The sequence below is a fragment of the Protopterus annectens genome, chromosome 1.part0 (assembly GCF_019279795.1).
Source record: "Protopterus annectens isolate FY-2018-M chromosome 1.part0, PAN1.0, whole genome shotgun sequence".
Lineage (NCBI taxonomy): Eukaryota > Metazoa > Chordata > Ceratodontiformes > Protopteridae > Protopterus > Protopterus annectens.
The window spans coordinates 1,746,314,183-1,746,329,329 of record NC_056725.1 but is presented as its reverse complement, the minus strand read 5'-3'; positions in this window follow the sequence as shown (position 1 = coordinate 1,746,329,329).

Sequence of the window (15,147 nt, the reverse complement as noted above, 5' to 3'; positions counted from 1 at the left end):
GTTTGCCCATCATATATACAACATGAGACAATAATCATGGGGGGATGTCTGAGGGTCTGAATGGTGAGATGATGAAATCAGCAAAAAAAAAAAAAAGGTGAGCATTATTGCTGGAACCGAATTCATCCTCAAGTCTTGGTGAGTACCTTCACGAGGTGGACCTTGTTTTCACAAAATCTCACTAAGATGATATCGATATATAGACATTATTTTCTATAACATATATCATAAAGAAAATAGGGTTAAAAGATAAAAAAGGCAGCTGGGTTCACAAGTCCCAGGAAGAAATACTACCCAATCCTGGCATGCACACTGGTGCCTGGACTGCAAAAAATGGCAGTGTAGAATCCTCAAGACACAGAAACATTCTTACAATGGGGTTAGGCCAAGCTCATGGGGAGGATGGCCCTCTGCTGTAGAAGGAAGTAGTATTCCACAAAAACTGATAGGCCAAAAATGAGCTATAAAGATGACAGAGTGGACTATTGAGGATAAGGAAGTAATTATGTTTTGTTACTTTTATGCAAGAAGCCCAGAATTTCCAGATAGAAAGTATTTGGAAAGATTAAGACAGAAATTAGAAGAAAGGAAAATACTTGCACAAGAAAGACTGTCAAAAGCAAATTTGCATTCATTAACACGTTCACTCCAATGGAGCTCAGGAAGTTTGCACTGTAACTTCTAATGGGCGGAGCCCTAAGCCTTTTGACAGAATCAAATTGTCTCTTCAGATTTCAAATGCTCATATTTCTGGAACCATAGGATTTACAAAAGAAGTACAAACAGCAAACTCCTCAGCACAAACTATTTTTATAGTGGTAGTATTCCTTAGGTTTTAGGTCTTAAACTGAATTTTGTAAGCTACAGTAAACACAGTAACTATTACATTTGTAATATTTTGCAAACTTACAATATCTCAGCAACCACTCAAGTTGCACACATACTGTCAGCAGAATTTTATTCATCTAGCTGAGAGTTTTCATATGAGACTGAGGAGTTATGTCTGTGTTACTTGGTTGCTGAGATATTTAGAAACAACTGAAAATAATATCTATATAAATTAATATAATAAAAACAACAGTTAATATCTACTTACCTGCACTAGACAAAGTTCAAATATTAATGTTGCTGATTTTGCCATTGTGTAAGCTTTAAGATGAAATTGTTTAAAACCTTATACATAGCATGGGTTTGGAATTTTTTTTCGTGTGTGTCTTTCGGCTTTTCCCGGTTAGGGGTCGCCACAGCAGAACTCCGGTCCGCTAATAATTGGCAGTAGAGTTTTATGTGCTGGCTTGCCGGGCCTAACGCACAACCTTCAATGAAGGAACGCCCATTCACGCATGTCACCACACAGAAGACGCTCTAACTGAGAATCGAACAGACAAAGTCTAACTGTGAGGCGACAACGCTACCGCAGCACCACCACCGCAGTAGCATGGGTTTGGAAATATTGATGCAAATATGAACAAGCAATATTTGATGCCTAGAGGCATCAGTAGGAGATAACTGCAGATGTACCTGGAGGTGTCACATGGATGTAGAGAGTTAATACAACAGATCCATGAAAACCTACCACAGATGTAGAAACTTAGGGCAGCCTGGAAAAAGAAGCAACAGAGGAAGTGCTAAAATATAAAGAACAAAATGCAGAAATGTTTGAAAGGTATAAAGAAACATGGACATGAGAAAGAAAATGGGATATTATATGATGCGATATTTATGCAATGGACAAAGCCAAACTAATTGATAATAAAAAGCAACTCCAAAGATATTTGAAGAGAAATGCATGCACTTAGACGTGGCAAATTTAACAATATAAAGAATAAGAAAACAAAGGAGGAATGCAGAACAGGGGATTAGTAAGACAGAAGTTAAATAGAAATTGAAGTTATGGAATACCTGTGAGGAAAAGGATTTAATGTAGGAAATCCAAACACAAATAATGTCACAGCATCATGGAACAATGAGTCCCCAAATTAAAGAGAAACAGGTGGCATGGGAGAGATATGAAGAAGTAAAATGGAACAGGGAAAGACAAAGAGATTTGATATGGTGTAATATTTATGCAAAGGAGAAAGCAAAACTATTCAATGCAAAAAAGCAGCACCAAAGGCATTTGAAGAGAAATACAGGCAAAGGCACCTGTATATGGGGCATTTTACAATACAAAAAAATAAGAAAAAGTGGGGGAAAGTAGAAAAGAGGATTAGTAATGGACAAGTTAAAGAATTAGAAACTGAACTTATAGATTACCTGTAAAGTGAAGGATTTAATGCAGAAAATCCAATACTGGTAATGTCACAGCATGATGAAACAATAAGTCCCCAAACTAAGGAGAAACAGCTAGAACAGAAAGCATCTAATGACTTGCCGCATGAAGATGCTCCGGAACTTTCAGCAGGAAAGCACTACAAAAGTTCAGTTGGAGCTGCACAGCAAGGGAAACAGCAACAACTGTAATGCAGGCAATGATGTGGCACTATGGGCCAATGAGTTCTTCCCATTTGAAGCAGCAGCAGGTGCACAGGATGCAGTTGAAGACGATATATCACAGGAAGATGTTCTGGAACTTTCTGTTGAATGCCTGTAGGAAACAGAGAACAAAAAATGATCTAAGAGGAAGAGTTGCTCGATTTTTTTAGGGATGGATAGACATATTGTGATTGATGAAAGAAATAGATTACATAAAGTAAATAAGATCCAAAATGTTAAGAAGTTTGATAAAAAAGATGAACATAGTGATCAAGACTGCTAACAGAAATTCATGCGATATAACAAAAGTATGTATGATATACTACTGTGCAGCTAAATTAATAACAGATAAGGACTTAACCACAAAAACATACAGCAATAAGGGAAAGGAATGGAAGAAATAAAATGCCATCATGGAAGCATCAAAAAAAGAAAACTATAAAGCAATTAAGACAAGAAATGTCACTATTAGAAGAGGGAACAGATCAACAAAAATCCTTAAACATGGTAGAAGCAATGCACGGAATCAGACCAGCCCAGGATCTATCATACACTATTGCAAATGCTAACTAAAGACATCAGCACAGGCAGAGAAAATTAGAAGATATATAGATAAATATAAAGAAAAAGTTCAAAATAAGCAAATCATTGATAATCCAAAAAAGTTTTACAGAAAACTGTGAAACTAAGTAAAAGAATAAAAATACCACCAAAATAGACACATTTTGAAGAAATATTTATGAAAACCCTGTGGGACAGAAAGATGCTGACTGGATAAAAAAATGAAAGTATACAGTAAGGAGTTCAAATGTATAGGATATGAAATGGTATGAAGAAACAGCCAGAGATATTGAAACAAAATTAAGAAAAGCTCCTAATTGGAAAACCCCAGCACAGATGCATTAGCTAACTTCTAGTTAAAAGTGTTATCATCCTTACACAAAGATTTAGCCCTGAGTAAGAATTAGACACCAATCTGGTTAACAGTAAAAAATATATTCCTCCTTTAGGGGGAACCTGTAATCCATCCTAAAAACTATAAACTAATAACTTGCCTTCTCGATGTACAAACTATACAATGGAACTGATACAGTTTACAGTCATTAAGAAGAAAACTCAGTTATGGCAATAGAACAAAAGGGTAACAAAAGAAAATCATATGGAACAAAGGATCATTTGCTGTTAAATAAAGCCATAATACAGAACTGTAATCTAAGTATGGTATGGATAGATTACAAAAAAGCATTTGACAGCACCCCACATTCATGGATAAAGGAATACTTACAGATGTAAAAGATATATCCTACATTGGTCAATTACAGTACAGTGGCAAACCACTTTGCAGTTAAGCCATGAAAAAGGGCAAATTATTATTCTGGGGATAAAATTTTGAAGGGGGTATTCCAGGGTGATTATTTATCACTGTTGTTATGTTGACTTCCCATTAAGCTGTTTATTTAACAGATTAAGTCATGATTACAATTTGGCTCACAGAAAACAACCTTGTTTAAAGACTTCTCATGTACTTTTTGTGGATGATTTAAAACTGCATAGTTCATCAGATGAGGGGTTAAAAGCACAACTGCAAGTGGTTAAAACTTTCTCAGATGATAGAAGAATGTCATTTGGGCTTGATAAATGTGCAAAAGCAATGTTTAAAGCAGAAAAGTTGCAGTAACAAGAAAATATCAATCTGTGACATAATGTGATATAAGGGAACTTGAGCAGGAGGGGAGTGTATACATATCTGGGAATTGATGAAGGATCCACAATAAAACATGAACAAATGTGACTAAAACTCAGTAAGGAATACTTCACAAGAGTAAAACTAATATTAAAAACAGCCTTGACATCTAAGAATAAAGTCCAAGCTATAAACCAATTTGCCCTCCCTTTATGGTTTTGGTGTGATTGACTGTCCCCAAAAGGTACTGGATTAGTTGGACAGGAAAACAAGAAAAATGCTTCATGATTATCAAATGGTATATAAATAACTGTGTACTAAGATTATGCATTCCAAGCTCTGAAAAAGGTATGGGCATCATCTAAACTGATCTGTGTAAAGATTTGAGTTGTGGGACTGCATACATATTTGCTAACCTCATCAGAGCCAAAAATAGTGAAAGTTTTAAAAAATGAGGAGAAGAAGTCTAAGATGACCTCTCTACTTAATTTAGAAGCATTCTGATGTCAAGCAGGAATGGAAATCAAACCAGAAGTAGAGAAAAATCAGACAGTATCTGAATGTGCCCCCGAAAAAAGAAAAAGTGGAAGGAGAAGGATCAGATGAGAAGGAAAGATGTGGAAAAATATAAATATATTGACAAGTATAGAGATCTCTGGAACAACCTCATGTTGATCTGGATTTGACACAGGTATGGTTAAGGAGAGGTAAGTTGCAACCAAAAGATGAAAGGTTAATAAATGCAGCCCAGGATAATGGAATACATACACAGTTTACAAAGTCCATTGAACATGTGGGAGAAACAAACAAATGTAGGTTATTTAAACAAGAAATGGAAACAGTTGCACATCTTGTTGCTGGATGTGACACACTCATGGTGCAGAACCTGTACACAGAAAGGCAAAATAATGTGGCAAGACTGGTATAGTGGGGATTGTAGAATATAAAACAACAAAGGCTGGGAAAACCTCCCTGGAAGCCAAGCAAAATGTCAAAATGGAATGTAAAATCAAGGCTTTATAACATTCCATTTTGACATTCTGCTTGGCTTCCAGAGAGGTTTTCATAGCCTTTGTTGTTTCATATTCTACAGTTTGTTTTTCGTTATTTGGTTCGTTGGTTACAGTGGGGATTGTGCAAATACTACAGTAAAGCAGTAGGTAAGAAGCACTGGAAACATGAACCATGAAGCATTATAGAGAATGATGAAGTGTAAAACACATGGGATCAATAGTTGTGAGAAAACCAGATATAGTAGTCCATGAAAAAAAAGACAAAGTAGCATTGATTACTGAAGATGATACACCTAGTGATTACAGTGTCTCATGCACAGAGAGACTGTCATAAAATACCAGGATTTGCTGGCATAAACGAGAGCTATGCAGAAAAAAAATACCAGACAGTTCCAAATGTAATAGTAGCAATGGGTCTAGTAAAAACAAGACAGTTGTATTTAGATATGCTACCAGTACATGTAACTCCATATGAATTGTTGAGAAGTCAGTTCTGGGCACACTGTAGGTGCTGCAAAGAGCATTTTCAGCTAACATCAAAGACTGAAACAATATTCATTTCACAAACTGTAATTCCAAGACATAATAACTTAGGAATAAGGTCCATTCCTGTTATGGTATTGGAAACCCAAAAGACTTGCAGAAATTAAACCAAGGTGTACATATTGATTTGCTTACACTAACCACAAACAATCCATCAAACAATATACAGCTATAGAAGTTTACACAGCTGATAAAATCCCAGCCATGTACACTAAATCTATATCACACTGGATCCTATCATCCTTGCCTAAAACACTACCCTCCAACTGTACTTTAGCTCATACAATAAGTGACCACAGCAACGTCAGAGATCAGTCTAACTTCCATACTGAAACCTTCCGTAATACCCTGTGTCACTGTAATTGGAATGGAACATACTTAAAATCTTCCACTGGATGAGGCTGTCCACAAATTCAATACTACCTTCATAAATATATTAAACTACTACACCCCTATCACAAACAAAATAATAAAAGCCAAACCAACCCCAATGGTTACGTAGGTGCACCAAAGTGATCATGAAAACAAGGAAGAAGGCGTAGAAAATAAAGGGTGCACAATCATCATCATCTTTCGGCTGTTTCCATTAGGGGTTGCCACAGAGGATCATCTGTTTCCATTTCTTCCTGTCCTCTGCATCTTGCTCTGTTACACCAACCACCTGCATGTCCTCTCTCACCACATCCATAAACCTTATCTTAGGCCTTCCTCTTTTCCTGTTACCTGGTAGCTTCATCCTTAGCATCTTTTTCCCAATATACTCAGCATCCCTCCTCAGCACGTCCAAACCAATGCAATCTTGTCTCGCTGGCTTTTTCTCCAAATCCTGTCCATCCTCGTCACACCCAATGCAAATCTTAACATCTTTAACTCTGCCACATCCAGCTCTAACTCCTGCCTTTTTATCAATGCCACTGTCTCCAACCCATATAACATAGCTGGTCTCAGTACCCTCTTGTAGACCTTCCCTTTCACTCTTACTGGTACTCGTCTGTCACAAATCACTCCTGACACTCTTCTCCACCCACTCCATCCTGCCTGTACTCTCTTCCACACTCACCATTACTCTGAACTATTGATCCCAAGTATTTAAACTCATCCACCTTCACCACATCTACTCCTTGCATCCTCACCATTCCTCTATCCTCCCTCTCATTCACACACATATATTCTGTCTTAGTCCTGCTGACCTTCATTCTTCTTCTCTCTAAAGCATATCTCCATCTCTCCAGGGTCTCCTCCACCTGTTCCCTACTCTCACTACAGATCACAATGTCATTTGCAAAAATCATAGTCCACAAGGACTCCTGTCTGATTTTGTCTGTCAACCTGTCCTTCACCATTGTAAATAAGAAAGGGCTGAGAGCTGATCCTTGATGTAATCCCACCTCTACCTTAAACGCATCCATCACTCCCACCACAGACCTCACCATTGTCACACTACCCTTGAACATATCCTGTACCACTCTTACATACTTCTCTGACACTCCTGACTTTCTCAGAATACCACAACTCCTTTCTAGGCACCCTGTCATATGCTTTCTCTAAGTCTAAAAAAACACAATGCAACTCCTTCTGACCTTCTCTGTACTTCTCCATCAACACTCTCAGAGCAAACATCGCATCTGTAGTGCTCTTTCCCAGCATGAAACCATACTGCTGATCACTAATCATCACGTCCCTTCTTAACCTAGCTTCCACTACTCTTTCCCATAACTTCATGCTGTGACTGATCAATTTAATCCCTCTGTAGTTACTACAGCTCTGCACATCACCTTTATTTTTAAAAATCAGTACCAAAACACTTTTTCTCCATTCCCTAGGCATCCTCTCACTTTCCAAAATTTCATTAAACAATCTGGTTAAAAACTCCACTACCATTTCACCTAAACACTTCTATGCTTCCACAGGTATGTCATCTGGACCAACAGCCTTTCCATTCTTCATCCCCTTCATAGCTATCCTTAATTCCTCCTTGCTAATCCATTGCACTTCATGATTCACTATCCCCACATCATCCAACCTTCTCTCCCTCTCATTCTCTTCATTCATCAACCCCTCAAAGTACTCTTTCCATCTGCTCAACACACTCTCCTTGCTTGTACATTTCCCTCATTATCCTTTATCACCTTTACCTGCTGCACATCTTTCCTAGCTTGGTCCCTCTGTCTAGCCAATTGGTACAGGTCCTTTTCTCCCTCCTTAGTGTCCAACCTTTCATACAACTCTTCATATGCCTTATCCTTAGCCTTCGACACCTCTCTCTTTGCAATGCACCTCATCTCCTTATACTCCTGTCTACATTCATCTCTCTGACAATCCTACTTCTTCTTTGCCAATCTCTTTCTCTGTATACTCTCCTGTACTTCCTCATTCCACCACCATCTCTCCTTGTCATCCTTCCTCTGTCCAGATGTCATACCAAGCACCTTTCTAGCCGTCTCCCTTACAAACTCTGCTGTAGTTACCCAGCTATTTGGTAACTCTTCACTGCCAGCCAGTGCCTGTCTTAACTCTTTCCTGAACTCCACCTCACAATTACCCTTTTTCAATTTCCACCATTTTATCCTTGGTGCTGCCCTCACACTCCTCCTCCTCTTCTTGATCACCAACGTCATTTTACAAACCACCATCCTATGCTGCCTAATTACACTTTCCCCGGTCACCACTTTACAGTCTCCAATCTCCTTCAGACTGGCCCTCCTACATAAGATATAATCCACCTGTGTATATCTTCCTCCACTCTTGTATGTCACCCTATGCTCCTCCCTCTTGTTAAAATACGTATTCACCACAGCCATGTCCATCCTTTTCGCAAAAATCCATTACCATCTGACCTTCTGAATTCCTTTGTTTAACACCATACCTACCCATCACTTCCTCATCCCCTCTGTTCCCGTCACCAACATGCCCATTGAAATCTGCTCCAATCACCACTCTCTCACCCTTGGGTACAGTCATCACAACTTTATCCAACTCACTCAAAAATTTTTCTTTCTCGTCCACACCCAACTTGTGGAGCATATGCACTAACAGCATTCATCATTACACCATAAATTTCCAGCTTCATAAACATCACTCTATCCGACACTCTTTTCACCTCCAAAACACTCTTAGCATACTGTACCTTCAGGATAACTCCTACGCCATTTCTCCTCCCATCCACACCATGATAAAACAATTTGAACCCACCTCCAATACACCTAACCTTACGCCCCTTCCATCTGGTCTCTTGCACACACAATATACCAACCTTTCTTCTGTCCATCATATCGGCTAGCTCTCTCCCTATACCAGTCATACTGCCAACATTCAAAGTTCCGACCCTCACTATCACAGTCCTAGCCTTTCTCCTCTCTTTCTGCCTTCAGCCATGCCTTCCACCTCTTCTCCTCCTTCAGCCAACAGTAGCCTCATTTCTGCCAACACCCTGTTGGCTAACAGTACTGGTGGCGGTCGTTGTTAACCCAGGCCTCGACCGATCCAGTATGTAAATATTTACTGGTGTCTGCATGAATAATTTGGCCAAGTTTTACGCTGGATGCCCTTCCTGACACACAACCCTCCCCATTTATCCGGGCTTGGGATTGGCACAAAGAAATGCACTGGCTTGTGCATCCCCAGTGGCTGGATTAAAGACTGCACAATAAAACTCCAAATAACCTGCAACACTACAGACACCTAAGGAGTTAGTTAATAATCTTACCAAAAGAAAAATGTATTAATACAGTATGCTACAAGACATAAATAAACAGAACCCTTAACTCTTTTGGTCTTCAATAACAATCTTTTAAACACAGGCAAAATTATCTAGCCAACCCCATTTATCTTTCATCTCAACCAACATTTCATCAAATCAGTTACCTCACTCCTAAAAAAAACACAAAATAACTCACTCCACACTACATCCCAAAACAATGCTTATTTTCCCACTTTTTCTCTCAAACCACTACCAACTTCAGTCATCAAAAAACATCTAACAAAATTAAAACCTATCACCATAGCTCCAGATAACTTAACCACAGAATACATTAAATTTTCAATCATCACTATTGCCTACGCTATCTTCATTCTCAGTAATCTCTTCATTGCAGAAAATCATGTGCCAGAAATATGGAAAAAAAAAACCTCATCATACCACTACACAAAGGCAGCCCATCCACTGACCAAAAAAGAAAATCTATAGACCTATAGCTATACTTCAACTCAATCTAAAATCCTAGAGAAATGCATCCATAAACAGCTATTAACATATTTCTGATAAAAACATCTACACCCCAACTCAGCATGTTTTTTGCCCAAATCATAGTACCACTTCATCTTCATTAAGATTCACTGAAACAGTAAGTCAGGACCAAAAAATACAGTTGTGTAAGTTGCACTTACCCAGAATAGTAGATGTTTAAATTCCTCAGTGCTGTAGTAGCCATTAGGCTATATGGTTTGTGTCTTACTCAAGACACAAGCCAGCTTCTGAAAGATCTTGATTTCTAACACAATTCCTCTCTGACTGGTGATTGATCAGTTCTGTGTAAGGAAAATCTTCAGGACTTTCTTGCCCAAAAGTTAAGTAGCAGCATACTCATCCTGAACTATAAAAAGATATAACTGCCAAACTATTTCCCAACAATAACTATATACAAGAACAGAGGGTGGATGCAGTTACCATAGTAGTAAGGAATTCAAATATTAATGCTATTAGTGAATGCAATTTACAAAACTTTACTAAGTTCCTCATTCCCAGTGCTATAGTAGCCTTTGGGCTATATAGGTTGATTGCCAAAGCCTATCCAAACAGGGAGGATGACATATATGGATCCAGGAGTCCCTACAGAATGGTCCTAACGAAGCATGTTCTGGATCTAGAAAAAAAAATACTGTCTGTAAAGCCTTGTAAATGTATGTACAGTGGATCACACAGCACCCTATAGAATGTTTCTAGAGAACATCCCTTTCCAATATATCTTTGAGGAAATCGAGGCTGTTGCAGAATGGCCCTTGATACTGCCTGGAACTGATTTATCATGGTGGGCATAACAAAAGGCAATAGCTGAAGGGCAACCATTTGGAAATAGTCTGTTTTGACAAGAGTTGTCCTTTCCTAGTCCTACCTTAAGAAATAAATAGCTCATCAGCTTTTCTAAAGGACTTGGTTCTGTCAAGATAGAACCCGAGTTGCCTATGCATGTCCACAGCATGTAAAATCCATATTCTCTGGTTCTGATGGTCTGGAAAGAATACTGGCAGATTAATGGCTTGATTCAAAGTAAACTCTGAAACAACTTTGAGTATACATGAGGGATATGTTCGTAAAGCTACCATATCCCTATGGAAGACTAGATTGGGTTCACCTTCCATAAAAGCTTGTGACTGGTACTCTTCTTGCAGATGTCAGAGCAATAAGAAGAAGATTTTCCTTAAATCTGCTTAATGTGCAGGTTCATATGGAGACACCATTAACTTTTCCAGCATAAAGTTAAAATACCAGAAAGGAGCAACCTGTTTGTGTAGAGGTTTCAGGTGTAAAACTCCTTTTAGAAACGGTTTTATCAAAAATGTTGAAGAAAGGGGGGGATCCATGGGCAGAAATGTTGAAATGGCTGCAAGATGTACCTTGAGGGAGCAGTATGAAAAGGCCAGAGGCTAGTCGTGTACACAAACATTTGAGCATCATTGGTACATAATCCCCGATAGGGCTCTGGTTATTTGGCTAGGCACCAACTAGAAAATCTCTTCCACTTAACAATATAAGATTTCCTAGTGGCAGTATTTCTTCCTCTTTAAGTACTTGTTGCACATCCTCTGAAAAGAATTGCCTAAAAGGAATTAGAATTGAATCATCCAGACAGTTAATTGAAGATGTTAGAGACTGATGTGTATCAAACTTCCCAGCTTGTGTAAGGTTAGTTTGTGAGAAAGCTTGCAGTAATTGCCCTGGGCCAATTCCATAAGAATGTAGAACCAATACTATCTGGGCCAATGGGGGTAGTCAACACAATCATTTGGAAAGTTCTTCTGAATCTTTAGAATTGCCCTGGATATCAGTAGAAAGAGTAGAATGCATAAAGGAATATTTCCATCCATGGGAATTAGAAAGCATCTGTTTTCCAGGCCTGTTTGCTAAAAGTACTGGAGCAGAATTTGTTGAGTTGTCTGTTTTGAAAGGAGGTAATAGATCTATATGAGGTGTTCACCACAACTGAATCAATTCTTAGAAGACCCCCTCATTCAATTTCCCTTCATGAGGATCTATCCTGGTCCTGCTCAGTTTGTCTGCCACTATGTTTTGCTCCGATGGAATGTAGGATGTTTGGAAAGTTAATGAGTGCTGAAGAGCTACCTTCTAAGCTATCATTGTCAGCCTGCACTGAGGGTATAACCTTGCTCCCCCCTTGCTTGTTGGTGTACTACATCACAATAGTGTTGAATGTAATCACCTGGACAGGTCCCGGGGACCATAAATGATGAAGAGATTTTATGGCATGAATCACAGCTAACATTTCTTTGAGATTTATGTGCTTTGGTCTGTCTGGGAAATCCCACAGGCCTTATACCTTTACTCTACTGAAACTCACCCCAAGCAAAATCTAAGGTGTTCATAGTTATAGACTGACTTGGAGGTAGAGGAAAAAAGAGGATACCTGCATTTGCTTGTATTTAGAGTTCCTACCAGTGCAGTTTTTTTTATTAAAGTCCAAGATTGGAATCCGAAATTCTAGAGGATGCAAAAGTTGAGTCCATGTTTTTTTTTTGAAACCATTGAATCATTCTCATGTGTTACATGGCAAGAGGTATCATGAAAATCATATATGCCATGAGCCCCAAAATCCTGAGATACTGTCTGGCTATGAGACTAAGTTAAGATGCTCAGAAAAAAAATTCCTGATAAAATCAACCTTCTCCTGTGTCAAAAAAGACTTTTGCCGTAAGGTGTCTATAAAACATCCTAGAAAGACAATTCTGTGTGATGGGATCAAGGAGGATTTCTGAATATTTACAAGAAAGCCCAGAGTAGTCAGAAGAGATGAAACCCATGTAAATGACTCGACATCTAGGAAAAGACTCTGCAAAGATAAGTAAGTTGTCTTAATAAGAAAATGTAAATGCCATTCAGTCTGCAATGAGCTATGAGTGGAGGTACACACACTGTAAACACACTTGGAGCAGTAAATAACCCATAGGGCAAATACTAGAGAACTTATAATGTGACCCAGACACACAAATTCTGAGAAATTTCCTTAAGCCTTTGTCTACGGGCATGTGATGATATTCATCTTTTAGGTCTAAAGTTACAATAAAACTTCTTTGTGGAATGAGAAATAACAGACTCTGAAGGGTCAGCATATTACATTTTGGAACTTTCACATACAGATTTAAGGAGGAAAGATCTAAAACTGTTCTCCAAAAAGACTCTCTGACACCAGAAACATTCTGGAATAGAATCATTTATCCCTTGAATTAATGGCACTTGCTCTATGACTCCTAGAATGAGAGAATGAGCAAATGCTGAAGAACCTGAGGAAAAAATCCATTTGGTTTGGAGGGTGGACAGGAACTCCCTTGAAAGGAGGTATATGTAACTGAATGCAGCTGTTCCCCTCCTGAACTATCTTTTAATAGCCATGAGGCTGTCACAGTTTATTGCAAAAAGGAATGTACAGAGACAGTTGTTGGGACAGGTTTTGAGAAAGGGGGGTCAGGAGAGGAGGGGGTCTGGGAAAGAATGCTGGTACAATCATTCTGAAGTTGTAGACTGTCTTTTTCTGGGAAAAGATCCTTGTTTCTTATTGCTTCCCTTTCTGCCATCTCGTTTCCCCTTTTGAAAAGGCAAAGGTTGTTTGGTTTCTTAGCCTGGAAATAAGATTTGGTATATTTGTAAGGGGAGGCCTGGAAAATCTTGCAGATTCCCTGAATGAAATGCCCTCTTTCATCAAATTGTTTGAGTACCTGAGTAGCAGATGGGCCAAATAAAGCCTTCTTATCAAAAGCTGAATTCAAAATTTCAGACTTCACCTCATAAGAAAACTTTTGATTACCTACCCAGGCATACCGCTTCAAAACAGTTGCAGAAGCACAGGTCCAGACATAGTATCTGCACAATCATACACAGTCCTTAAGGCATGTTTAGATACTTAAGGAATGTTGTAAACAATAGAACTGAGATGTGCACTACCTTTGGGGGGGGGGGGGGGTAGCAGTAGCAATATTATTCAAACAGTCAAAACAAAAATGTTCACATATAGGTTGGATAGTTATAAATCCTATACACAAAAGTGGGAGAAGAAAAAAATTCTCATAACAGAACTGCCCCAAATCTTCCCCTCCATGTCCACAGGGGAAGAGTTGGAAGATACCTGCAGCCTGTTTCCTGCTGGTAAAGATGTACAGATAGCTGCAGGGTCTTACCAAAGGTCAGAATACTAGTGGTTGCTAATTTGAGAAATTTTGTAAAGCCCATCTGTTTTTTGGGGACATAATGATGTGAATCAGGATTGTTACAGGCAGCATTATACATATTCTTCAAGGTTGTAACTAGAGGAGGAATAGACACAGAATGAGGCACATCCACTTGCAACATATCATATATCCTTAGTTCAGAAATAAGATCAGTTCTTCCCATAAAAACACCACATTTATCCTGGCTATAATCTAAGAAAAATAAATTTCCTCCAACGGAGGTTGTGAGGACCAGGTTTCTTCAGCAACTGAGATTTAGGCTTGAGAATCTGCAGGAGATGAAGCCCTGTCTCTATCAATATCAGAATCATCTGACTTGTCTTCATCTAGAATATATGATTGCTCTGATTAACAGGTATTGTATTCTGAGCACCTGGACTGACTAACAATTTCTTGGCTAAGGTAACAAAATCATCTTTTCTTATAAATAGCATGTCTTCTGAGGAACAATGTTTAACCTATTGTTTTTTTCTTAGCTATCCCTGATGACTGACTAGGAGAAGAAATATCTGTCCCAGCAAAAGGTTTCTTTCCTCTGCCACATCTAGCAGCATCCCCTGGTATGTCTCTGTGCCCCAGTAAAGATGGTTCTCCCATGCCCAGTTTTCACATTGGAACAGCATAAGAGGATGCGACTGAAAGAACACCAGAGAAAGCTGGAGAGATGTGTGAGTGGGTCTGAGGAATGACTCCTCCCCACTGTCATCCACCATCAGCTGAGGTGAAGACTGACCCACAGAGTCAGCATCTTCTCTTTGGTAAGTTGTCTTTTTTCTTTTTAGGAACTACAGAAGTCGGACAACCAGAAACAGGGTAAGTATTCATGCTGTGGCCGAGAAGGATGCTTCAGGTGTATAAAAGTAAGTTGTCAAATAGTTTGTACAATCAGCACACTTACACTTTCACACACATACAGAGTCCCAAAACACTGTAATACATAAGCTGCATAATAAATACCTATCAGATATCCCTTTA